This window comes from Pecten maximus, chromosome 7 (genome assembly GCF_902652985.1).
Source record: "Pecten maximus chromosome 7, xPecMax1.1, whole genome shotgun sequence".
In the NCBI taxonomy this organism is placed as follows: domain Eukaryota; kingdom Metazoa; phylum Mollusca; class Bivalvia; order Pectinida; family Pectinidae; genus Pecten; species Pecten maximus.
Window position 1 is genome coordinate 32,948,702 of NC_047021.1, and position 27,985 is coordinate 32,976,686.

Sequence of the window (27,985 nt, forward strand, 5' to 3'; positions counted from 1 at the left end):
CCTTTTGGCTTCCAAAAGAAAAAAAAAACTTCGACATATCTCAAACTGTAGATTATTTTTTAAATTGGACAAACTTGCATATCCAGTGTTGGAACAACCTGCTTGATCAAGACTTCCAACATAACCATGTAAAAGGTTCAAAATGAGTTTCTACTCCACTCCTGCACTAATCTCTCTATTAAGGGTTTATTAATTTGATATGTATAGCAGTTGATACACGAACAGAAGTGCCCCCCCCCCCCCCCCCCCCCCCCCCCCCCCCCCCCCCCCCTCTCTTTTTAAATGAAATATGTGTGTGTAACCTAATGGTTCCATGTTGAACTCTCATTAACCAAGGTACCATTTCTATATGTCTTATTTCTAAAACATTGCATTTCCCAGTACTTTACAGAAGACAAACATCCACTTTTCCAGTTCTATTGTCAGTCTATAACTGTATAAACTTGGTCCTATAAAATGATCAGAAAGATTTTTTTTTATTATTTGAAACAGCATTATTGTATTAAAGCATTTCATGCTATTGTTTGGCAGAAGGTTAATTAATGGATAGCAGATATTCAGATCATGGTATTTGTGTTTCTCGTTCCACAAATATGTTTGACAACAGGAATTAAATATGTATAAGTCACCAGGAATAATATAAGATGTAAGTTCTACAAAAGACAGGAATTAAAACCCCCCAGGTATGATTAAGTCCTACAAAAGATTGAGTGTTGTACAACAGGAATTAAAACTCCAGGTATGATTAAGTCCTACAAAAGATTGAGTGTCGTACAACAGGAATTAAAACTCCAGGTATGATAAGTCCTACAAAAGATTGAGTGTTGTACAACAGGAATTAAAACTCCAGGTATGATAAGTCCTACAAAAGATTGAGTGTTGTACAACAGGAATTAAAACTCCAGGTATGATAAGTCCTACAAAAGATTGAGTGTTGTACAACAGGAATTAAACCCCCAGGTATGATTAAGTCCTACAGAAGATTGAGTGTTGTACAACAGGAATTAAAACTCCAGGTATGATAATGAGTCCTACAAAAGATTGAGTGTTGTACAACAGGAATTAAAATCCCAGGTATGATAATGAGTCCTACAAAAGATTGAGTGTTGTACAACAGGAATTAAACCCCCCAGGTATGATTTAGTCCTACAAAAGATTGAGTGTCGTACAACAGGAATTAAAACTCCAGGTATGATAAGTCCTACAAAAGATTGAGTGTTTTACAACAGGAAATTGTACAACCTCGGGAGATAATGGTTTCCATGGCTTTAACACAGGATCAAGTGTTTGACATCAGAAATTCATAACCTTATTCATATAAATTGATACATTTATTATTAAATGAACTTTCAAAAATTTTCCAAAAAAATTTAGAAGTGAAAAAAGTTGGAATCGCGACTACCAATCAAGTACCTAGCCTTGTTCTGTAAATAAGTATGAAATCAATTTTACCCACACTCCCTACCCACCTCACATTAAATATGTCATTCAATTGTGTCCAAACTATTGGGACATTACGATATCAGCATGATAGTGAAATACAGCACCATTAGACAAGATCAAGCACCATCATATGTTGTTTACATCAAAAAGACTACGTAAAAGGTACATGTATTGGGTTATAACAATTTGACATTGATATTCAATATAAGATCATTATAAATATCAATGATGACGGGGGAAGTCATCATATTGATACAACAGATCACAAATCCAAGAATCACAGAATTCAACAGTCTTGAGTATTTGAACCAAATCTTCAGTGAGGACAGAATCAGCCAGGAATGAAGAGAAGGGAATCCTCACTGACTGACTTGTCTAAGCATGAAATGAGAAGGACGCCTTCACTACAAGTCAGTACAAGACCGCTCGTCTCAGCCAGGAATGAAGAGAAGGAAGCCTTCACTACCAGACTGTCTTGTCTCAGCCAGGAATGAGGAGAAGGGAGCCCTCACTGCCTGACCGACTTGTCAGGCTTGTTTCCGAATGGGGCCTGGGTACCTGGGCTTGGTCCTGAGCAATGAGCACCTTGCCAATATTGATATCTTCCTCTCCACTTGTGTCAAACAGGTCTATGTACAAACAGCCACTCCATGACCTGCAACATCAATCATACAACATGATAAATCCATACAATTACACACTGATGTCAAACATATACATGTACAAAACTGTTGCTAAAAGCTTTTCAATACCATTACATACAATATAATACAAATTACACACTGGTGTCAAACTAATGTACATAAAAACACTCACCTAGATTTGACGTAAGCTACCAGAGTCTTGCCGTCAGTCATTTCTTGAAACATTTTCCTGAAAAAAAAAAAAAAATCTCTTAAAACAAAGAAATGAATTGAATTATTCTTATTAAGTACCGGCCCAAGCACCAATTAAGTATTACCAGATACTGATGTTAATTTTTACACACAATTTTCATAAATGCCATACCGCCCAGCTGCATGAGACAATTTCAAGCTGTTTATTCCCCCTAAAAGGAGAGCCTAAATTCCTGCATTTTCTTATTCCCTCCAGTATTTTGGCCAATGCCATTTTTGGTTACAAACTTGGTAGTTTTTTCAACAAGATTTTATGAGATTTGGTGAAAATTAGCAATCACATGCTCCATTCATGTCTGTTCACGTGATCAGTGAGTCAAAATAGAGGCTATATGGTCACAGCAGGGTTCATACGGTTTATGTCAAACCAAATTCAAGGCCATTTCAAGCCTTTTTCAATGTCTAAATTAAATATTCAAGGCCCATTTTACGCATCATCTAAGTAAAATTGAGAGGGAACAAGAGAACAAAAAAGCAACTTATAACTGAATCCAAATGATCAGTGACCAGGGTTTCACTTATTCTAATGAAACCTTAAAATTCAAGGATTTTTCAAGGCTGTAAACCAATTTTCAAGGCTTTTCAAGGCCAAAGGTGAAATTCAAGGCTTTTCAAGGCCCAAGGTGAAATTCAAGGCTTTCTCAAGGCCCGTGCTAACCCTGCACAGGTTCCACATAAATCTCTAGCTATAGTGTGATGGTTATCCCTAGAATAAATTCTAAAAGAAATTCTCGAAAAATGTACAGAATTATGCTGCCAGATATTGATTTTAAAATTACTCCTGGCTTTTATGGAATCCTGCTCTTTATTACTTACTTGGCTTTCTGTGAGAAATGATCTGCATGACCAGTTGGTTCTATGTCTACAAGGAAACATTCAATGGCTTGGAAAGGTAAATGTAGAAACTGAGGTTCCATGGGTTTTATATCATGCTCTGATACCCATTCCTTGTTCCCGAAATCCACGTAGAACACCTGATGAGAAACAAAACAAAATTTCTTAAAGAAACTACAATGATGTCAATTTGACATTAAAGCTCCTAACATTGACATCAAAGCTCCTAACAATTTTTAGACATTGATCATGATAAGGGTAACATTTGGAGTGTGTTTATTCTCAGTTTACAACAGACTGTGATATCAGGGAGGAATATTTAAGATCTACATATGATAGGGAGGAATATTTAAGACACCACATATGATAGGGAGGAATATTTAAGATACTACATATCATAGGGAGGAATATTAAAGACACCACTTATTATATAGAGGAATATTCTATTGACTACATATCTTAAAGAGGAATATTTAAGCCACTACTTCTTATAGGGAGGAATATCTAAGACACAACATATTATAGAGAGGAATATTTAAGCCACAACATATTATATAGAGGAATATTTAAGACACCACATATTATAGGGAGGAATATTTAAGATACTACATATTATAGGGAGGAATATTTAAGACACCACATATTATAGAGAGGAATATTTAAGACACCACATATGATAGGGAGGAATATTTAAGATACTACATATTATAGGGAGGAATATTTAAGACACCACATATTATAGAGAGGAATATTTAAGACACCACATCTTATAGGGAGGAATATTTAAGACACCACATATTATAGGGAGGAATATTTAAGACACCACATATTATATAGAGGAATATTTAAGACACCACATCTTATAGAGAAGAATATTTAAGACACCACATCTTATATAGAGGAATATTTAAGACACCACATCTTATAGGGAGGAATATTTAAGACACCACATATTATAGGGAGGAATATTTAAGACACCACATATTATATAGAGGAATATTTAAGACACCACATCTTATAGGGAGGAATATTTAAGACACCACATATTATAGGGAGGAATATTGAAGACATCACATATTATAGAGAGGACTATTTAAGACACCACATATTATAGAGAGGAATATTTAAGACACCACATCTTATAGGGAGGAATATTTAAGACACCACATATTATAGGGAGGAATATTTAAGACACCACATATTATATAGAGGAATATTTAAGACACCACATCTTATAGGGAGGAATATTTAAGACACCACATATTATAGGGAGGAATATTTAAGACACCACATATTATATAGAGGAATATTTAAGACACCACATCTTATAGGGAGGAATAACAGGGGTAGAATTTAACTTTTTTAGTAACTCGCACGTTGTTGCGAGTGGATAAAATTTTAACTCGCAAAATTACAAACTTACTCGCAATTTTGAAATTATGTGTTAACATTAAATATAACAGATGTTTTATGATGAATAATCTTTACTTTTCAGAACCACAAACAAAAGAACAGTTGCTTCAAATAAAGTTTTTATTTGAGCCAAAATACAATTAATTTTTGTTTTGTTTTTTGTTTTATTTAACTCACTGTTCATATAAGCCAGGGTATACTCCCTTCAAATATCATCAACTTCAAGATCAATGAATATTGAAGGATTTTGATCCTATATATTACTTACATGTTATAATTTATTTTCAAGAGAACAAAAAATCAAAAAAATCAGTCATTTCATTTGATTTAATCACGTATGATTTCTCATAAAATCTTTGACTAATAATGAAATAAGTATTAATTCTATCTAATTAAAATGCTATTCCCTGTCCATCATGATTTTACAACATATTCGTGATTTGGAAAAAAAACCCGAATTTTTTTTGTTTAAAATTTTCATTTTGTTTTTGTCATATCTGAAGTTGACTTGTTAAATTAGAAAATGGACAATACAGTAAGTGCTGATAGAATTTTAATTAAGAACAAAATATTTACTGATGATGACTTGTCGGGACTATATTCTTTGCAAGTTTTGCAATAAATTTCAATAACGTGCACATGATCATCGTCAAGTTTTTTTTCCAGGTCAATATGCAGTTCCCATTTCTCGACAGTTTGTTTTGTTGGTTTTGGGATGATGTCACTTTTTTCTTAGAAGTTGGGCTACTTTCTCTACATGTGTCCTTGCTCTCATTATTTTCGCCGATATTTTCATTTGATGTTCCGGCAGCGGCTGACTTAAAAAAAATTGATTATGTCAGCCATGCTAGCGAGACATCACGTTTTGTTTCTCGGAAACTCTCGTTTCTTTTCCATTACAATATATTCATGTATATCGTAGTCTTTGAGACGCTTGAAACTAGCGAGTGCTGTGTACAAGCGTCACCAATAATGCATTGTCTGTGTGTCGGTTTTTGTTTAAAGTTTTCGTCGATGTTTTACTATGTGTGTCTGTTTTACCAGGATTTATATGCACTCGCAGAAAAATGCGAGTACCACAATTTTCTACTCGCAAAATGAAAAATCAGCTCTCATTTAGCGAGTGTGCGAGCGTTAAATTCGAACGCTGGAATATTTAAGACACCACATATTATAGGGAGGAATATTGAAGACACCACATATTATAGAGAGGAATATTTAAGACACCACATATTATAGAGAGGAATATTTAAGACACCACATCTTATAGGGAGGAATATTTAAGACACCACATATTATAGGGAGGAATATTTAAGACACCACATCTTATAGGGAGGAATATTTAAGACACCACATATTATATAGAGGAATATTTAAGACACCACATCTTATAGGGAGGAATATTTAAGACAGCACATATTATAGGGAGGAATATTTAAGACACCACATCTTATAGGGAGGAATATTTAAGACACCACATATTATATAGAGGAATATTGAAGACAACAAACATCATAGAGAGGATATTTAAGCCACTACATATTATAGAGAGGAATATTTAAGACACCACATATTCATCTTGTTAGCAGGTGATAAAGATACACAGCAACTTCTATTGATATATCTTATAATGGTTTAAAAGTTTTCATCTGAACAAGAAATTATTTGGAAAATTCACTTCTTTGACTGCTGACCTTGAGGTTAAGGTCACAGTGTGAACTGCACACCAAGTTTTGGTGATACAAGTATATTGCAAGTTTTGTTCAGATATCTTCAACAGGTTAGAAATGAGTGCCTTGACAAAAAAATTATTAGAATAACAAGAAGGACAATACTAATTGCATCATGTCTTCTTTCATTCGAAGGAGATTGAGACATACTAGTAATTAAGTAAAATGTCCCTGAATATATCTTCATCTTTGCTATTGTCTAGAAATTGTTGATGGATATTTAAATTAACAAAATATACCTGAATCCTTGTATTTCGCTCTCTGTCATCGGAACAGAGGACTTTGGCGCGATACCAGCGTCCATCTTGCGCAAAGCGAGCTACCACTAGCTCACCCTCTGCATAATGTACTAATGTCCTCTGTGGAAATGTCATGTTTCCATAGCGTCTCCTGTTAACAGCAAACCATATCACTCAGATCATAGAACTACCAATACACATGACAATATATTATGACACTGACAGCATTACAAAGTAGAAAATTATATTGACATACACATATAGAAATATGAGAACTCAATTCACAAGGTTTGAAATTTGCTAATAATTGTGATATTTATACCGTATTTGACCTAATAAGGGCGCAGGGCGCGGGTAATTGACAGTGGGGGCGCCCTTATTAAGATTAGTTATTCTGAAGTTTTATGAAACAAGACTATACCTTATAGCAGAATACCCAAGGTTGTGGAAACGGTAAAATATTCAGTCATAAAAATATTCCAGATGAAGATATCTATTCATTATCATATATTAAGCTTAAACATCACTTGAATACTCCTGTAAACTTGTTAACCATGCCAGCTGATCTTTAGACCAGAGAACGTGTGTTCCACCATTTATGTTCAAATGGAACTCTTTTGTGTTCTATTTATAGAAACAGGTGATTTCCCAGATCATATCAGACATCGTTTTCTTTGACCTAATAATTGATTTACAATGTCTTTTACTAGCTTTCTGTTCTGAACAGAAGTTATTTATCAACAAGAATGAAGTCTTTACTTTATCTTCAAATAAAGATGGTAAGTTATTATTTGTATGTGTGTTTAGTTTTGGGTGCTCTTTGCACCGACATGTCATCTGTAGCCTGTAGGAATTCACAAAATGTGGCGAAAACATGTGTTTCAGTTACTTAATTTGTTGAAGAAAATTGAACACATAAAGTAGCAAAATATTTCACATGAATTATTACTTTTGAACACCATTTTGACACCATTTTGACACTCAGTCAAAGATTTATTTCCTTGAAAAAAGGTAGGGGCGCCCTTATTAGGGTAGGCGCCCTTATTAGGTCAAATACGGTATATAAATCAAATGAATGCTACATGTAACTGTTTATAAATATTTTCTAAATCTGCTAGGAAAGTTTTTACAAACTAAGACAATTTCCAGGATAGTTTTGTTTTTGTTTTTAAATTTTGACACATTTATAAAATATAATCAAGACAGGACTTATATCATATTTAAGTGACAATTAAAAAAGGTTACGGATTTTTTTTAATAATACAAGGTATACAAATACATTTTCACTGTAACCTCGCCATAGACAACAAACAAAACAGAACATGTTTACATATTATCAGTAGAAACCAAACACTGACATTAGTAGTAGCAACTGACCTACAAATTCAACTACTTATCATTATTATAAAGCCTATTTAGTTTTCAAGAGATTGGAAAATGGTTAAAAACCGAAAGGAATTCTCCGGATAAAAAACTTTTAATACACCGCTATAACATAAAATCACCTGTATGCAAAATTGGACAATACTTATATTATATGAGAGATATATTTTTCATGATGCATTTATAAAATTCAGGCTTTAAGCATTCATTTAAAACTGTTTTTATACTCACTGCAGTGATGTTACTAGCTCATCTAATGTCTCGTCATCTTCTCCAGGATCTGTAGAATGTAAAATAAGAAAAGTTCTACATCTACACAATCTAACGACAAAATGACAATTTCTAAAACAATGACATAGTCATCAAGATCCCCCCACCCATGCAAATATTGTATTACATGAAATTAAAGTGGCCAAAATGCATAAAAACATGAAACACATGACATAGTATGAAGAATCATTACATGTATTTGTATTCAGTCATCAAGTTCATGTGAGAGTAATCAACATAAACAAGTCTACCAAGCAATTTTCATCAAAATCTGATCATTCCTTCAAAAGTTATTTTGTGCATAAAGCTAACGGCCAATCATACCACAGCAGCCTCATTAAACAGGCGCGGAATATAACGATAATAAACTTGACCAAGGTATTTAGGTAATAAGTCTACCAAGCAAGTTTTATCAAAATCCAATAATTCCTTCAAAAGATATTGCGTGAAAAGCAATAAGCCAATCAGATCACAGCAGCCTCATTAAATATGTGCAGAATATGGTGATAATCAAACTTGAGTGAGGGGTTTAGGTAATAAGTCTACCAAACAAGTTCCATCAAAATCTTATCATTCCTTCAAAAGATATCGTGCGGAAAGATGGACAGAACCCATTTGTATATCACCTACCAACTTTGTTGGGCGGCTGATAATTAGCTTGTACAAGTTATATAAATTTCTTCTGTCATTATAATTAACACAGAAATTAGAAGTAACATTAAGGAGCCAAAATAAGTGGCATTATCCCTGCTCCCGATTGTTGGATTGAAAATCACTATGGTAATGTGGAGAAAAGAAATCGCAAACTGACGCAAAGGGATCTCGGTGCCCACCATTGAATTATCTTTATTGGTCCTGCAAGACTGATCTTCTCTCTACTTTTCCTTTCTTTCTCCTCACCCTCTTAATCATTTGATAACAAGGGGAAATTTCATATGGAATCCAAGAAAGATCTGAATGAACTTTCCCAGAAATAACAATTACAAACTTTCCAAGAAATAGTGATTGCAAACTTTCTGAGAAATAGCGATAAACTTTCAAGGAGAACTTACTGAAAAATAGTAATAACAAACTTCAACTGGCAAAATCGAAGATGGCTGCCTGTAAACTATTTTGTTTTATTGATCATATTTAAAACTGAATAGGTACAACTAATGAAGGACCAAGGAGATTATACAAGTCATGCTTGAGAAATAAGTTAACAAGGATTGTTTACAGATGAACGGAGGGATGACAAATGAAATAGCCCACCCTGATGATGGTGTGGTAGCTAGGCTAAAAACTGACTCATTCTCCTACTTATATTAATACCATACCACTGCCTTTTCCCACTTTTATTTATTGTAGCTGGTAGGTTTCAGCATCTGTAACTGTAGACTATGGCAAATTTTCATTTATTGGTGAACACACAGTAAATAAACTTATTAAGTAACTGGTTTCTAGTTAAAGAGATTTGAACTTAATCATTCCTGCACTTACCAGTGGATCTAGGATCAAGTAGTGTGTCCAGAGTCCTTTTTCCCCAGGGCAAAATGATGTAAAAGTGGGCAGGGTTGATGATTGTGGCGATTTCTACGGCTACACAGGTGTCACAGTCGGGTAGCAGAGCCTCAACCTGGCTGTCATCTAGTCCACCATACACTGGTTCCCTGTCCATTGTCACTCCTCCTGCAATTAACCTGAATTGATGTACATGGTGCAGAGACATTCCAGAAAAAAAGTTGAGCAATTTCAGTGATAAATCTACATTTTCTGGTACCACTATGTAAAATTTCAATATTTCCAGAATTTCTATGGGCCCCAACAAATATTTTCTGAAGTCCATGACCCCAGACAAGCAAACAGAGATCATTCTTTTTATTATCACTGCAATTTTCCTGGTCAAGTTTCCCAAATTGACAAGAAATAAACCTAACAAAGCAATGAAATTATGTTTCTTTAAGAAATTACAAGTTAATTGCATAAAAACTTGTGTATCTACTTAATACTGTAAGCTATTTTTCTTTTGCGGCTACTTAACTTTCTCTATTTCTGCATCACCACAAGTTTGCAGTAATTAACTTTCATGAAACATACTAAATGTATGTACTTTCACTATACACATACAGTTTCAGGAAAAGTGCTCTAGCTATTTACCCTGACACACTGCCTGAACTAGGTGAATCCAAGCCCAAAGTTCTAGTGTCAAATAGTGCAGGAGATAGAGCACGGAATTTTGTTTTCTTTGATGTAGGTCAAGGTCAAACGTTAAAAAATGTAGGTTAGAATGACCTAATTTTGACACATGACACAAAACCTCAACTACATGTAGGTGAATCAATGCATCATTAATGCCCCAAGTATGAAGTGCCAGTCAGTGCTCACGATATATCTGAACGGGGACCCAGGGGATCCATACGCTTTATAAATTGAATGTACTTTGTGTTTATGTTTACTTTTCATGGCTAGTTTGTGATTATGCTCATCAAACTGACCCGCTGCCATATCCAGTGCAATATGCTTATCAACCTGTACAGCTTTAAAGACCTATTATAGCTATATCAACCTATCTGAAATACCTATATTCAACTAAATTTTCAAATATTTTAGATTTACTAAATTGAAGAAAGCTGGCACATATCAAGGTTTCTATATTGCATCATAGACTACAAATATCATACAGTTAGAGATATATTTTTATATTTCACAACTGAAAAAACTTCAATGTTTTTGCATCGATAATCTTAAAAAGACAAGAGATCCCAGAGGGATCTTGGCGCCCACCATTGAATGATCTTCATAGGTTCCATGTCAGATTGATCTTTTCTCTACTTTTCCCTTCTTCTAAGTCTTACTAATCTGTGTAAATTCAGAAACAGCCCTCTATAGCTAGTCCTTTTCAAACAAGGGGAACCTATATATAAAATTTAAGATTTAGCGATAATGGCTGTCTGTCGAACATGTTATTTTTGGATTGGTCCCAATATGCAAAACTAGGCACCAAGGGGAACCTACATATGAAATTTGAGTAAGATCCCTTCAGTGCTTTCTGAGAAATAGCGATAACAAACTTCAATTGTCAAAATCCAAGATGGCTGCCTGTCGGCCATGTTGTTTTCGGATTAGTCTCAAAACGCAATATGCATAACTAGGCACCAAGGGGAACCTACATATGAAATTTGAGAAAGATCCCTTCAGTACTTTCTCAGAAATAGCGATAACAAACTTCAATTGTCAAAATCCAAGATGGCTGCCTGTCGGCCATGTTGTTTTCCGATTGGTCTCAAAATGCAATATGCATACCTAGGCACCAAGGGGAACCTATCATATGAAATTTGAGAAAGATCCCTTCAGTACTTTCTGAGAAATAGCGATAACAAACTTCAATTGTCAAAATCCAAGATGGCTGCCTGTCGGCCATGTTGTTTTCCGATTGGTCTCAAAATGCAATATGCATAACTAGGCACCAAGGGGAACCTACATATGAAATTTGAGAAAGATCCCTTCAGTTCTTTCTGAGAAATAGCGATAACAAACTTCAATTGTCAAAATCCAAGATGGCTGCCTGTCGGCCATGTTGTTTTCCGATTGGTCTCAAAATGCAATATGCATAACTAGGCACCAAGGGGAACCTACATATGAAATTTGAGAAAGATCCCTTCAGTACTTTCTGAGAAATAGCGATAACAAGAATTGTTTCATGGACGGAGGGACGGACGGACGGACGGACCACGGACGCAGGGCGATTTGAATAGCCCACCATCTGATGATGGTGGGCTAAAAATGTGCATAAGGAAAAAGTTAGAAAATTTGATTGTGATCCTGACCTTTTGTCAGTTGACTCCTTGCTTAATTCAGACCACTTTGCTTCAAAAGGTCATAAAAAAGGTCATTACAAAATGTGCATCAGTGAAAAGATACAAAATTTGACCTTTTGACCTAATGACCTTGATTTTCGACCTCAGTTTGTATTATTATAGTGAACTTAACATAGACTAATTTGTTTACAGTACAAATGGTTTCTCTCATCCCGCCTACATACAAATAACTAACCTGTAACCTGTACATGTCTGTATGGACATCGGTCTCCTCTCCAACAGCTGTTATTGGAAAAGTATTTACATATTTGCTTCTCATCTTGTGCCTCTGAGGAAAACAACAGTATCATTAGGATTTAAAAATAATTCTGTTTTTTTTTTCAGTAATCAAATTATAATATCAAATTATAAAGTTTGCAGATTTATTAAATATAAAATATCATCTTTAAAACTAAAGTGCCAATCATCTAGTGATTGATGGCAAATATGAAACAAGAAGCTCAACAAAGGGTCTTTATTACTCTCATTTGTTCTACAGCCTTTAAAATGACAACTTGAAACACTACCCATCTTTATCAGTAGTTGTTACATGTCTAACTAGTAAAAAACATTCAAATTCTCTACCAAAATGTCAAAAATGTGGTTAATATTGATATATTCAGTGGTGAAAAGCCAGCACTTAGCCACTTACGATAGTTAACAGTAGCCACTCCAGGATCATCAACATCGATGTTGTAGCTGTTTCTGATAGACAGGTAATCCTCAGCCATGGGGTCCCAGTCCCCAATCTCCACTTCTCCGGGGACTGCAACAAAATATCCAAACAGTAGTTTAATTTCTCTAATGCTTCACAAAGTGGTTCTGTTGTTGCCAGGAAAGAGATTAATATAATCTCACATGGGTCTGTTCCATGGACAGGGATATCTCAACCCGAGTGTAAGAGTTTGGCCAGTCAGCACGAGGCTTGCCGAGTGCTGGCCAGCCAAAGTTACACGAGGGTTGAGACATCCTTGTTTGCGGAATAGACCCATGTTTGATTATTTTTCTCACATACTTGCAACCAAACGTAAGTTTTTATGAACGTTTTTCATCATGCCATCTTCAATGTTCCTTTGAATGTGCGTCAAAATTGATGACCTTTTGTGACATCATTTGTGACTTGGTTACACAACGTAAAATGATGACGTTACGTTATTGTAAGCAGCTTCATATAGAGCATGCCAGCTGTCTTTAACCCCCTGTGTGAGATTGATTCATCTTTCCCCTAGCAACCACCGGATAACCCTGTGATGTGTCAGAAACATGTATCTCTATCTCACACAGGGATAGGGAAAGACATCCGACATTTGCAATGCCATAACTGATGAATGAAGTGAAGTCTTACAATAATGTTGAAAAGGGGGAATCACTGAGACTCAAACCTATGTTGTTTGGGCAACGTATATATCACCATTTATTCTGACTTGAATTTGTTTATTAAAATGTATACTTCAGAAAAATAATCAAACAACGATCTGTTGTGTGTAAATAGATATCTCATCCCTTATGTAAGAGTAAGGCTGGCCACCATTTGGTCCAAAGGCCATGCTCTGATATTAAAACCATGCTCTGATATTGAGCCAAAGTTTCCCCAAACCCCCCCCAATTCTGGTTGAGATATCCCTGTCTATGAAACAGACACATGTAGGATTTTATCCCAGTCTATGGAACAGACCCATGTAAGATTTCATTAGTCATTGAATGAATTGGTTTTACCTTAACATACCCAATGTCCCATGGAACAAGCACAGGGGCTTGGCACGATTTTCCAAATGATATATATAGACTATCATTTGGAAAATCGTGCCAAGCCCCTGTGGGAACAAGTGAGCTAAGGTAGCACACCACAGTAAGACAGCCTGGCCATGGGCAATTTTTTTGTTAAGCAAATAACTCCTGTATTATGATATGCATAAAAAATGAAAAAATAAATGTACACTATAATTGGTATATTCAGTATGAAGTAGTACATACAGGCTTCACATTTATTAAAACAAAAATCAATAAATTGGTTCCGGATTTTAAATATCCGGATTTTCCGAACGTGTGTTTACACAGGAAATTTAGTTTTGCCTACAGCGCAAAATGGAAGCCCACAGAAAAGGTAAGATAGCGGAAAAACTTAATTTACAACATATGTCCAAACAAGATTAATTCTGTCTTTGGGATAGAGATATCTAATTTTAAATAGGTTTCAGAAAAAAAATTGTGTAGAGAATTGTGCCATTTTGGGTCAAATATCATAATATTTAGCAATTTTTGAGAATTTGTTAAGCTGTTACCATGGTATTCACAGCTCTAAAAATCACAGAAAATATCAGTTTACTTATCCTTCAGAGCTCTATTAAAATTGCAAATGTTGTACAGATTTCAAATATATATACTTTATTAGAGGTTATATGTAAGGTTAACTGGCAATGTTTACATATCTAAAACATGTGCCATATTTTTCAGAATTTGGCATTTTTACTGTACACTGCTACCTAAATACATTTGAGTTATTTTCTTAAAATCAAAATACGTATCACATTAATGTATATCATATACAAGCATAAACCCTTTCCTCTAAAAACAAGAACAAAAAATAGTAATAATGATAATAAAAAAAAAAATTCAACTAACTTCTGAATTAGTCTATTTTGATTAGGGTAATTTGAGTTTTAACTCATGAAGCTGACAAAGCTTAATTTGGTAAGGCAGGCACCAAAATAGTTAAAGACAATTAAAGGCCAAAGTACACTTAGTCTAGTCTATCATCACAGCTCTATTGTTTGCTAAATTAGGCTACATTATAGACCGGGTGCACTCAAGCATTTCATTTCAGGTAAAAATGTTAGTGTTATCTCCCTTTATAGACAATGACTATTAATATGTAGGTACCAGCATTTATATGATTACAACCACAGAATTAATATCTTTCTATACTATAAATTAACACAATAATACTAGAATACCGACTTTATATAGACCTTTTATTTTGTCAGAATTTAACTTGCAAATACTTTTTAGATAATGAGATATTAGAACAGAAAGTGTCCATTATGATAATGAAGTGTAGTTCTGTATAAACATACTGTCAATGTAAGGCTATATAACCGTGCCATTCCATTACCATAAATGGGAGGTCCGCTGCCATGAGATCCTCGTTTATATACTGAACTCAGAATATGAAAATTAATTGACTTTCCCTCCTCATGGTGTCTCTTGACTTCCTTTTGGCATTCATTGTGAATTATTCAATGGAAGATATAACGACACACCATTTTTTTTAAATTTTGTAATCCACAATGTAAATACTTTTTTGATATGTATAACTAATTTGAATTTTTTTGACCCGATTATTTTTTTTAAGCTTAACCTAACCCCAGTTAAGTGTCATATTATTATAATTAGCATCCATAATTAATGCCACAATCCAGGGTCCCACCCGAGACCACCTAATTATCTCACCTGCACATGAACAGGTTGTAGCTTATATACATGTATATGGCTAGTAGATAAGGCTTGTTATTAATAGTCCACTTAGAATAGATTTGTATTTAATTCATTGATTAGGACTGTAATATGATGATATATGCTGTAGACTAACAATTTTTCATGACAGCTTGTTACGGTGACAACTATTTATTTTGCGAATATTCACCTTTATAATATGATGACATGTAATAAGAGACATTCTGATTTCAACCAAAGAATTCCTTTTATCGATTCAGAAGTGTTTTGTTTTTAACTTAATGAAAGTACCATATGGTAAGTTTTCAGTCTGCATTCATATTGATGTCTCCTGACCACATGGTGCTGGAAATGGTTCATTGTAAACACTACTGTCATAAGTACATACTGTCAGACCAATTCCTTTTTGATAAATGATACTTCATTCAGTTTAATTTACAAAAATGTTTAATTTTATTTGTTAACATCAAACAAGAAGCCCATCGATCTCAAGTCATTAGATTTTTGCATTTCAGTTGTTACATTATCTTTTTTCTACTGTATTATTTTCGTATTTTCCCTGTCTCTTTCTATCATTTGTTGTAGTTCTTAGGATTGTAATTGATCTAACTTCTAGTCTAAACAGTTTCAATCTGAGCTTTCACCACCTGGTTGTTGATTGTACGAATATAAATCCGTATTCAATGGGTGATCAAAGTGCCATTTTTATTGACCTGTGATGTGCATTAAGCGCAATAATTTGTGCAAAAATCTTTTATAATACTAAGCGATATAAAGCAGGTCATTGTCTATGATTTATACATTTTTTTTCTATAATTTATTTATCTAAGTAGATGTCTTCAAATAATACACAAGCATTAATGTTATCATGAACTTACAAACAAATACTTCCCATAGGGGGGAAGTGTGTTGTTTGGGTTTTTTGTGTAGAAATAGTTCCCACGCTTATTTAGTATTGTCGTAGAAATATGCAATGGCAGATTCCTGGAGGAGTTCCAAATGATTTTATCCCCCTAAGGGCGGCTCTAGGTGCTGAATTACAGCACCCTAAAACAGGAAGAAGGTAGGGCTAACAAATGATTTTGTCCCCCTAAGGGCGGCTCTAGGTGCTGAATTACAGCACCTTAAAACAGGAAGAAAGTAGGGCTAACAAATGATTTTATCCCCCTAAGGGCGGCTCTAGGTGCTGAATTACAGCACCTTAAAACAGGAAGAAAGGAGGGCTAACAAAAAATTATGCTTTAAATCTAACTCCAGAAATAAAACTTACTCCAGAAATGTTAAGCTCGAAAGACAGTTATTTATTTTGGACAGTCTGTCCGAGATTAATCCCCGAATCAATAAGCATGCTTTTCATACCATTTGGTAGGCCGATATCCCTGAGTGTAGCTGGAGTCAATAGTGGCGAAACCAAGACGTATTAGGTCCATGTTGACACAAACTTCTTCCTCATTCTCAGAACTAACCAAGAACACTTTCAGCATGCCCATGTCCACCATCCCACAACCTGGATTTCTGTCAAATTTCATCTTTAAATGCATGATTATATTACAAACAGATCAGTTTCTTTCTTTAGAAAAGAAGACCAAATACTAAAACAACATTAAAGAGTTAACTCGGAGCTGGTGTCTAATGCACTTATATCAACAAACATTTAAAAGAAAACTCAGAGCTCAAGCCTAATGCACTTATATCAACAAACATTTAGAAGTAAACTCGGAGCACGAGCCTAATGCAACAAACATTTAAAAGTCAACCTTCGAACTTGAGCCTAATGCACTAAACCAACATTTAAATGTCAAACTTTGAGGGTACTATGGATTTTATTAGTTTTTTTCCCAGGGAACATGGTCCAATGAATTGACAAAATTACTTTGATATCAGTTCAGAGATTTTTGAGAAGTGGAAAATGCCAGTTGTTTATTGATGGTCAACTAAAGACAAAGGGAGAATCAATTTTATTAATTTATCAGTAAGAAGTAATCAGTAAGAAGTAAGAGTTGTAATCAATATGATTGTATAGAACGTTGCCAGCAATTATAACATATGATTATAGCCATAGGGACAGTATCAAAGTAAGCAAAGGGTCAGTAATGAATGATCAATTTTGATTTCAACCAAATTATAATCTTCACAAGACAGCAGAATAAGGTAAAGGAAACATAAATGCAAGCCTTGAACCACCTTGCCATGGTATTTTCATTGGATATAAACAACATAGTTTTGCAGCTATCTGGCATTCATAACAACTATGAATACCAGAGCAATCCATTACTGCATTACTATAGCAAATGGGAATAAAGATATTATACCTGGTGTGTGAATGTAGAGAAGACATTGCAGACAACACAACTCAAATCAATGATATTGTAACATTGTAAGGTTAAAACACTTATCAGAAGTTATTTCATAATAAATCTCATTTACCAGGTATACACATGAAATCTAGGCAAGTTCTGTGGCATCGTTGTTGAGATCAAAGAAATATTACAGTTCCCTAATTTTGAGAACCAGTTATGGATATATCAAAACCTGCCATGTTTGCAATTGGCATATTTTGAGCCCTTGGGAAACTTACTACCAGCTTAATTATAGTTACATGATTTGCAAAATATGAATGCTGGGTAGTGAGCATGAACACAAAAACAGAAAATTGTTAATCTGTTAAGATGTAAAATACACTTTTAATCCTTAGTCTACATGAAATCAATAATGTCCAATATGATTACCGGAACCCTAGAGTTTAACATCTCAATATCTTTAATGGGCAACAAACTTACCTTTCCATGTCAAAGCAAACACTTCCCGAGAGAACTATCATCTGTATGGGGCTCTCAAATCCAACTTGTGTGACAAATTCCTGTGTGACATCTGCTGGCCAATGTTCCTTTCTATCTTGTGATGTTACAATAGGTTTGATGTATGCAAGAGAGCAGCTCAGAGCTAGTGGAGGGGTGTCCTTGAACTCCTCGGGAAGAGGGAACAGTTTCCAACGTGGCAGCCACTCCCGGTCACCAAAGTCTAGATAAAATACATGTGCTTTTATAGCAGAACTGTCTTTTTCAGTAACTTCCGTCACCACTGCTCTGTAGAAAAAGTCATCTCCTGAAAATTGGGCACAGCACAAATCATTAATCTTTGGTGTGTAACTTCTGTAGAGTTTCTGCAATTGTTTCCTCCCTATTTGTTCGAAGTGGTGGTTCAAATTTTTCATCATATTATCCAGTGTTTTTCCAACAGTCTCGGACACTATATGTATGTAGAAATGTTCTGGAGATATGACATGTGACAACATTACATTGAAGCATTTGGAACGCAAGTCAATGTTCCTATATGAAGATTTCTCCTGCGATGTCTCCCTTTCATGTATAGACCCACAATCTGACGATATCCCCGACAGATGATCGTCAGTCTGTACAATGTTAGGAATCTTTATGTTGGCTAGAGGAAGATCAGCAAGGAAATCTTCTATGCTTTGAGTCTCAGTGGTAATTGTGGTGCCTGTATTTTCAGAGAGAACATTTTGAACACTCTCATTTGAGATAGCAAAGTGCGCATTTTCTTTTTCCCTACCATGGCAACCTTTACTAGTTTTTCCCAAGTTTGGGTCATCTTGTCTTTCACTGGGCTGTGAGACATTTTGACTGACATGTTCTTGACCCATACCCCTGCAGCAGTTTGCTGATCTTTTCCCCAATTCTGATAACTGCCATGACACTTGCTAACCTCAGAGCCTCTTTGCTGTAGTCCACCTGAATCTATGTCATGACATTCTGGCAGACTGGATTCTGTTCCTGTTTTCGGTGGAGGACCACCCTCGGATGTGATTTTGTGGTCTGTGGATGTCTCTACAAAACTAATGCCAGTATGTTTGACTGCAGTATCTTGAACACCAGCCTCTATAGACACAGAAGAGGCTGCAGCTACAATGCTCTTCACAGACATCACCTTGTTTTTATGGGCAGCTGATTTAGGTCTGGGCAATTTCATTGGTCGAGGAATTTTAACCTTTTCAGGTAATGTAGAAGAAAGACTGGATGAAGAAGTATCTGATCTTTGTGGTGCTCTATCCGTTGATTCTTTAACCTGTCGAGACTGCATCAAATTTGACCCAGAAGGATACATCCTGTGTAATGCTACCAGCTGATCTGCTATGGTAGTGTCACGTGCACGACCTTGATTGATAAGGACGGTGGCAATGTTTACTGTAGAGAGGGTATTGTGAATATAGAGCTGCCCTCCGGTGACAGTTGGGCGGGGGACATACAGGTACAGATCCACTAGTTGTGGAAGACCGTCATCTGTTCCAGCTGTGAGCACACAACTGAAGCTCTGATTGCTTACAAACTGTGTGAAAGCTGAAATGTCCTCCTCTGTCCAGACGTTGTACTTGTTCACTGGTGCAACCTTAAACATACATAAAATCAGACAGATGAAAAATAACTTTATTTCTCCTCAAATAAGCCACCTACCCCATTGCAATGTGAAATTAAAGTACAGTAAAACACGTCAAGGATGAACACGCTTATAGCGATTTTATGGATATTGGAAACTGATTCCCCAGCTATTCTTCTATCACTTCTATGTAATTTTCTATAATTATATCGCGAACTTCACAGAGCGAAATATTGTCTATAACGAACCAATTTAGCCGTCCCCTCGCCTGAATAATGTGAGTTGTTTTATGGATGTTTATGTTGAGATGTAAATCCATTCTTAGATGTCTCAATTGTGTGTAAAAAGTACATGTATGTTTAGCAATGGCTTTTATTTATAATCACGTGACCGAGAGAGCTGAAACGACGCCAGGGTCAAGATCACCGACTTCGTCAGTAATACTACGGAGATGACTGATGCAGATGTTGTAAAAGGCGTTATGACCACATTATTTAGTATGAAGTACTTGTGTTAAGACATGTCAGAGATACAGTCCAGACAGCATTTATTCTTTGATATAGGTCAAAGGTCACAATATACATCAGAGTGACCTACTTTCTGCATGTGACACACTGCCTTATTTAGTTGAACCCTAGGTCAACGTAATAATGTAGGTCAGAGTGACCTATTCTTGGCACACATCATCATTGCATACTGCCTGATTTAGGTGAAACCATGCACCAAGTATGAAGTACCAATGTGGAAAAGTGTAAGAGATAAAGCTCGGTTAAGAAATTGCACAGAAAGGACAGGACGGGCGGACGGACGGACGGACGGACACAACTCAAAACTATAGCCCTTCCCCAGTATTCTGGTGGGGGACTAATTACCTTGGCCAGAGCACACTGTACTGCCTGTATTGGGAGAGTGGTGAATTTGTCTGGAAGCTCCCGCAGGTGGGCAGATGTTCCTTCTTCTCTGTTGCCATAATCTACATACAGGATGTCTACAGGAATCTCTTCACCTGTGATAACACAATGGGGACTACTTAGTACATTTATTGTTGGTAATGTTACATAGGGAATAGTGGTGTAAAGCGATTTTGAAATCTTAATGGTCATGAAAAATAGTCAGAATTTTTTTGAATAATGTCTTTTCATTATAAACTTATAAGCATGCATTATGTTAATGTATAAATATTATGCATTATTGATTTGTATACCTGCTTACTATGAAATTTTAACAAGGAGGTTTCTCAATGATAATACTTGCAAACTCCCAACTAGCTGAGAAAATTGTGAATCATTAAGACATGCAAAATGAAACAAATATAGTGTATGTCATGTGAATCTACATCATATTTTTTAAAGTAAATACACAAAAGATTATCAAACATAAATCTTTCCATTTTCTAATCCTTACAAGGAAGTAGAGCTTAAGAAAAGTAGAATTTTAACATTTCAAAATGCAAACTGTATTAGAAAATGATTAATTTTATTGCTTGTCTAGAACCAATGAAGTGACAATCCATTTAAAGTAATACAGTACACATCCAACAGTATGTACAGTGCAACTTCCCAAAATCGATCACCTTTTGATATCAATCAAAATGGTGATGAACAAAATTGATTCTTCGTTGTTATAGTAATAAAAAAAAACTTCCCAATACCGATCCCTCTGAATTCCGAATACGGGACCAATTTTGTGTCCAGAACAGTTCAATTAAACCCAAAATCACTTCCGTAAACCGGCCTTACCTGTGGCTGAGCAAACATGAAACGTGGCCGGCCAAATATTCATGTGCTATGCATAAGAGGCTTTGGGAAGTTCGACTGTATAAAAGAAAAGACACTAGAACTCCAAAATTGTCCTTTATAATAGACAAGACAGTGTCTACCTTTTGTGGGATACACCTGCATCACTCTAGCTCTGTAGTAAAGTCCATCCTGCGAGTACTTAGCCAAGCATGTCATATTCTTTTCTGGTTTCAATATCAGATTTCTATCTTCTCCATGTTTCATCATGTAGGAACTACAACAAACACACAAATATCAATTGTTCAGCCAGAGTTAAAGAGTGTTATAATAGCTTGAGAATGTAAACAAGACTAAACAATACACTCACTCCCTGCTAAACCTTTAGGTTAATATATCAAAATGACTCTTGTTGGGAAAGAAAAGTATGAAGCCATAACATTCCCCATGTCACTATTCATAAAAAATAAGTAAATAAAACTTTACAGACAGAGTGCAACAGTAAAATTCTGTTTTTAGTATCAGTGACCTTGACCTTTGACCAAACAATCTTGATATCTTAATAGTTCAAGTTATGTCATATGTAAGTTACATTAATACTTAAGTTACATAAATACTAAGTTTCACCAAAATCTATAAGAAAATGTGACAGACAGACAAATGTGTGACTTGGTGGTATTTGAGGTGAAAATCAAACTTTTATAATTTATATCAATTTAAATAACAAACTGCATGACAAGTTTGAGTTTTTCTTTTAAATATGATTACATCATTCCTTGATAATCGAATCATTTTTCATAAAATGAATTTTCAAATAGCATAAATTCACTAGATTTTCATTTTCAAAATGAAATATAACCACTAGAAAAGTGTGCTAACAGAGATTTTTCCACAAGATTGTCTTAAAAAATTATGGTATTAAGTTTTTGTTGAAATATTTTTCCTTGTGTCAATGTCATATTACATGAAGCCTTTTTGACTTACAAGATCTCCTCCATCAGTTTATCTAGACCAAACCCAACTTGTTTGACAAAGAACTTCCAAGGAGAAGTGGGTTCCAGCACCTCCACAGTGACTGGTTGTCCTACACACATCTCTACAGAAACAAGGGTTGGCCCTTGTCCATATGATTCTTCCTCTACTGCTGCAGATTGGTAGGACTTCAGTTCCGGTACTAAATCTGTGTTTGATCTGTTCCCTGTTTGCGATGAGGCTACTGAGGATGTATGAAGGGAAGATGCAGTTTCTGTCAGAATATTATCACATGTATTTATATCAAAGTTTGACTGCTTCTTTTCATCTTTAATTTCTTCCTTTTCTATTTCCAAGGTCACTGATTTTGCTTTCTCAGAGGTGTTTGTTTTGTCTAGTGTGTTTAAAGAATTGTCTATATACAGCATATTATCATCGTTGGTGATAGGCGAAACAACAATGTTCTGAGGTGGAACAACATTGTTCTGAGGCGAAACAACAATGTTCTGAGGTGAAACAACAATGTTCTCAGGTGGAACAACATCGTTCCGAGGTGGAACAACAATATTCTGAGGCGAAACAACAATGTTCTGAGGCGAAACAACAATGTTCTCAGGTGGAACAACATTGTTCCGAGGTGAAACAACATTATTTTGGGTTGTATTTTCAGTTAATCTGTTTTCTGATGACATATTATTGTTATGAGCAGTGCCCTGATTAAATGAACTGCAGGTATGCTCAACAGATATTTCCTTGGTGTCTGTATTTTCCTTGGCATTGTTCTGAAGATTTTGTTCGCCTTGAGGACACTTTGAATAATCCTTGGAAACATCCTCTGTTTCGCCTGTTAATACTGCTGTTGTGCTCCCTTTCAAATTTTGTTTTCCTGTGTGGAAAAAAATATTATTTTAGCATATATCCTGTCAAAAACTTAAAAAGACAATTATTGTAAAATGAATTGATGGTTGTAACTTTTTAATAAAGCTGCATGTGTACATGTTCTTTCGCAACCAAGTATTATGCATGATAGAATACTAAAAAGCACATAATATGACTGGCTGTTTGACTATTTAATAACATCATAAAATATTTACTATTATAATATTTAGTAATAATTGTAATAAAAACTGATAATTCATAATCTGAAGGAAGCAACTCTAGCTTTCAATGGGCAAAATATCCATTGTCATTTATTAAAGCGCTCAAAGTGCTATTATTAATATATTTTACATTTAAATCTCAACTTGCCTATACATTTTTTAACATGTCTGAAAGAATCTTTGAACTCTTTTTGAACATTTTGAATTTTCTTGTCTAGTGTCTAATCCTTCCACGTTCCTTTGCTATGAATTTTTCTCTATTTATAAACCTAATTATATACCTTTGGAATGAGATCTGCTACGACGTTTGCGATGTGTTCTTTCAATGTTATCCTTTTCTGCTTGTTTGATGATACTCCTCAAATATCGATTGGTGACATCCATGTCCAGCCTGGGCCGTACAGTGTTTGGATTCGCAGAATAGTCAGAGGCCTGTGTCAATACATAATCAGAAGACTGACTCAATACATAGTCATGATACTTGTTAAAATATATGATTTCATAATCCAGGTGACAAACTTACACATGTCAAGGACAGAAATTGAAATCCAGGTGACAAACTTACACATGTCAAGGACAGAAATTGAAATCGAAGGGCCATAACTCTATACACTTTATCATACAAGACTACTTCAAAATGTAACACTTAATTGCGCCATATCCCAAGAGGTCATTGTAGCTGGTATCAACAATTTACATATCGTCATGTGATGTGCTGATTGACACACACTGGTATTAACATAAACTTCCCTTCAATATTATAGTACAGTAAGAAAGTCTTTTCTCTGGTCATACTTGCCCAATTTTGTTAGCAAATACTGATTTTGACCTATTAAGCACATCTGCCCTTAAAAGTGCACCATCACCTTTTTTCAGGAAAAAAGAATTGGTCCCGCTTATTGAAAATATAAAAAGTTCCTTGCCTCACTGGCCTACCAATATAATCTTCAGTATTTTATCCAAAGACTCAGGATTATTCAAGCTACATTGAGATATGTAAATGAAAAAAAGAAAGTTTCTAACCAATTCCACACATGTTGTGGGTGATTTGGATATTTAACTGAAACATTCTTTACCACCAAACTGAGGAACCTATATATCTTACCTTGCGACCATCAGTTGGGGAAACATACTTCAGATCTAAACAGGATTCTGAAGAATCAAATGTAATTGAAGTTAATGGTTTATATTTGGCACCAGTCTCCCAGTGCCTCAATGCTAATCTGAGCAGCATCTATTAGCATATAGATGCAGTCAAGATCACATGACATGATTGTTATGTCATTTTGATCAACGTCATGGAAATGCTTTGATATGCGCTATGAATGAATCAAATGCAGATAGGCACTATGTTGATCATTGTTTGATTGTTAAATAATTCAAAGGGCACAAAAATAACATCATTTATTATATAAAATCATATGTTGTACTTGAATCTTGTATATTGACATCTACATGTGCATTCTTATAAACATCTACCACCATCACTCATGAGTGATGAATCAGATTAATAGGATCATCTCACATCAAAGACAGGTTTAGTCAGATGCTTTGACATTTACAACGGTTATATTACTAACATTTCTGGTGCAAGTCCATATTAAAATATTACATAAGAAACAAGACAATTTGGCAAATTACAGCTCTCCAATGATGTGGGTCAAAGGCCAAAAATGCGATAGACCTACTTTTGATACACAACATGATGACAACACCTCATCTAGGCGAACTTGTGAAATTACAGCAACATCCCTTACATCAAACTTACACTTTTCACAAGGTATAATTGCACCTTATAGAAGATATAAACTGTCATACCCATTTTGGAATCCTCTGGTTTAATGTTCCACACATGTTTCTGAGTTGCTGGTTTAGAGGCATTCTCATTCAGATTAACATTGTGAACAGGGGAATGGTCAATTCCTGGTAAAGGGAGACTACTATGCAGGCCGGACTGACAGCTTTCTGTCCTCTTCTGGGAGTCCTCAGTATTCATTTGTGCAGCAGGCAGTGTAACAGTGAGCAAACTATCCTCTTCACAAATGTGCTTGGCCAGTTTGTCCGAGTCTGGTACAGGAAGACATAATGTAGGACTTGCTCGCTGGGCTTCTTCTGCAACAAAATTATACCTTTCCAAGTAAGGTCAATGTTTAATCCACATTTTAGTTAAGTGAAAGCATAGGTATGCATTTGAGCCATCTCCTAAAGCCTTTTGAAATATAGAAATTAAAAAGGACAAAAGTCATTTTCAGGAATTTATCCAAACATTTGAGAAACCCATTTAATCGGAACACCTCTATAAAATATCCAGTACAAACCCTGTTTACCAAGAAATTATTTCTCAACAGGATGTAACACTGTCAATTAACTTAATTGGGATATTTTGGATGGCTGTAAACTTATTTTAGTATCTTTGGTACACAAGTCGATACAAAATTATGACACTGCTGTATTTACTGTTAAAGCTGCTATTAGAATTTTAACATTTTAAGATGCATAATTGATTTTTACCAATGAGATTTTCAGCCTCTGTGGTAAGTAGGAAACAGGTATTGTAACATCTGTCCAAGTTCTGCATGATGTCCACAAAACTCTGCATAAACATGCCTTTGTCTGTGATAGCAAGTAAACTATCAGCATCTCTCTCACTCTACAAAAACATAAAAGGGTGAAATCCTAAAAATTCTGGCAAACAGACTAGGTCATTCACTTTTAACATTATCTTTTTCAGGCAAATATTATGTATGAAACCAAACTCATGACAATTTCTGATCAGACAGTACCTTAATTTAAATGTATTGATGACAACAAGTCTATAATTTCATTAAAAAGTTTAAACAAATAACAGGGAAAACAGATTTATATCTGTTAAAACAAGTGTAATTTTATTGATGAAACTTCCTGTTGTATATTTCAATATACATCATAGATTCTAATCATGATTTTATAGTTTATACCCATTCACATTTACTGCTTCATTTATACTCACCTCTGCAATATATTCATCAAGAATGGCCACCAGCAGGCGACGCTGATCCCGGATATTCTCCACTTTCTCCGTCACCTTTTTACGCAGACTCACAAGACTACGCTGGGAGGCAGACATGGTGAGTTCAGCTGGTATGTATCTAAAGTAAAGTTGTTTAGATTCTATCAGCTTGTCATCTGTACTGAAAGAGTTATAATGTAAAATTAATAATGCAAAATGTCTGTATCTACTTGGGCCCAGTTGTTCAAAATGTGAATAGCTTAATCACTTGATTAGTGGAAATCTCATTTCTCCTAATAGTTTCATGAAATTTTATCAAGTTTGTTTTACCAGAAATGATTATATCAGGGTTTTAATATTGTTGTTTAACTGTGATTATAGCCTGATCACCATTTGAACAACTGGGCCATGATGATAATAGTATGGAGGCTAGAATTCCAATTATTCCTGTTAAATGTTTAATAATGATGGTACATGGGTAACACTAAATATTTTTTCTTTAATATACACATAATGTGTTACAAATCATTAACTCTCTATATCCGTGTAATGATAAATATATATTTGAGAAGGTACAAGGTATAATATTGTATAAATCCCTACAATACTAAAAAATACTCTTACAAATTAATACAATATCCAAGCGACACTATAGATCTGTGCGAGCTTGAATTTGCTAAAACAGGAAGTATAAGTTGTGTCAGAGACCTATATACTATAGGTCTCTGGTTGTGTTAAATTTACTGACACAATACATAGTTTGAGTATTACATTATGTAACAACTAGACCTTTTTATATGCAATGCATTAATTTATTTATTTTAATTTGCAAATAATTACAATTGTATAAACTTATATGCCTATTATTTATTACACAAAACTAATTAAAATCTTTGAGTCGTCATTGACACTGTAAATATGTCGTTCGTTAACATAAAAGCGGTATCGTGTTTGCTTAAACAACGTCCTAAACAAATTAATGAAATATTCAATATCGCAAAATCCGTGTGTGCAGACGACTCTTGAAAACTGCAGGTGCGCTTATTCGTCGATCTGTCAATCGGAAATTTGGGTATAAATATGAACACGATTCAAATCATGTCAGTGCTATAGAAATTGCTCACTGTCTTCAACATCATATAGTATAGTATCATTCTTACACTCGATGATAGGAACTCAAACAAACTGGTTTGTTTTCATGTTTGACAGATCAAAATATTCCCCGCCATCACACGTGCGCCGTGATTTGATCGTTTATGAGTGACGCATTTCGCGGTAGCGGCATACAACACCCTA

General features: G+C 35.0%; 1 pseudogene; it reads right to left on the reverse strand.

The window, feature by feature from the left end:
- Positions 1-266: 266 nt before the first annotated feature.
- On the reverse strand, positions 267-27,974 carry LOC117331175 (annotated as a pseudogene).
- Between the last annotated feature and the right edge of the window lie 11 nt (positions 27,975-27,985).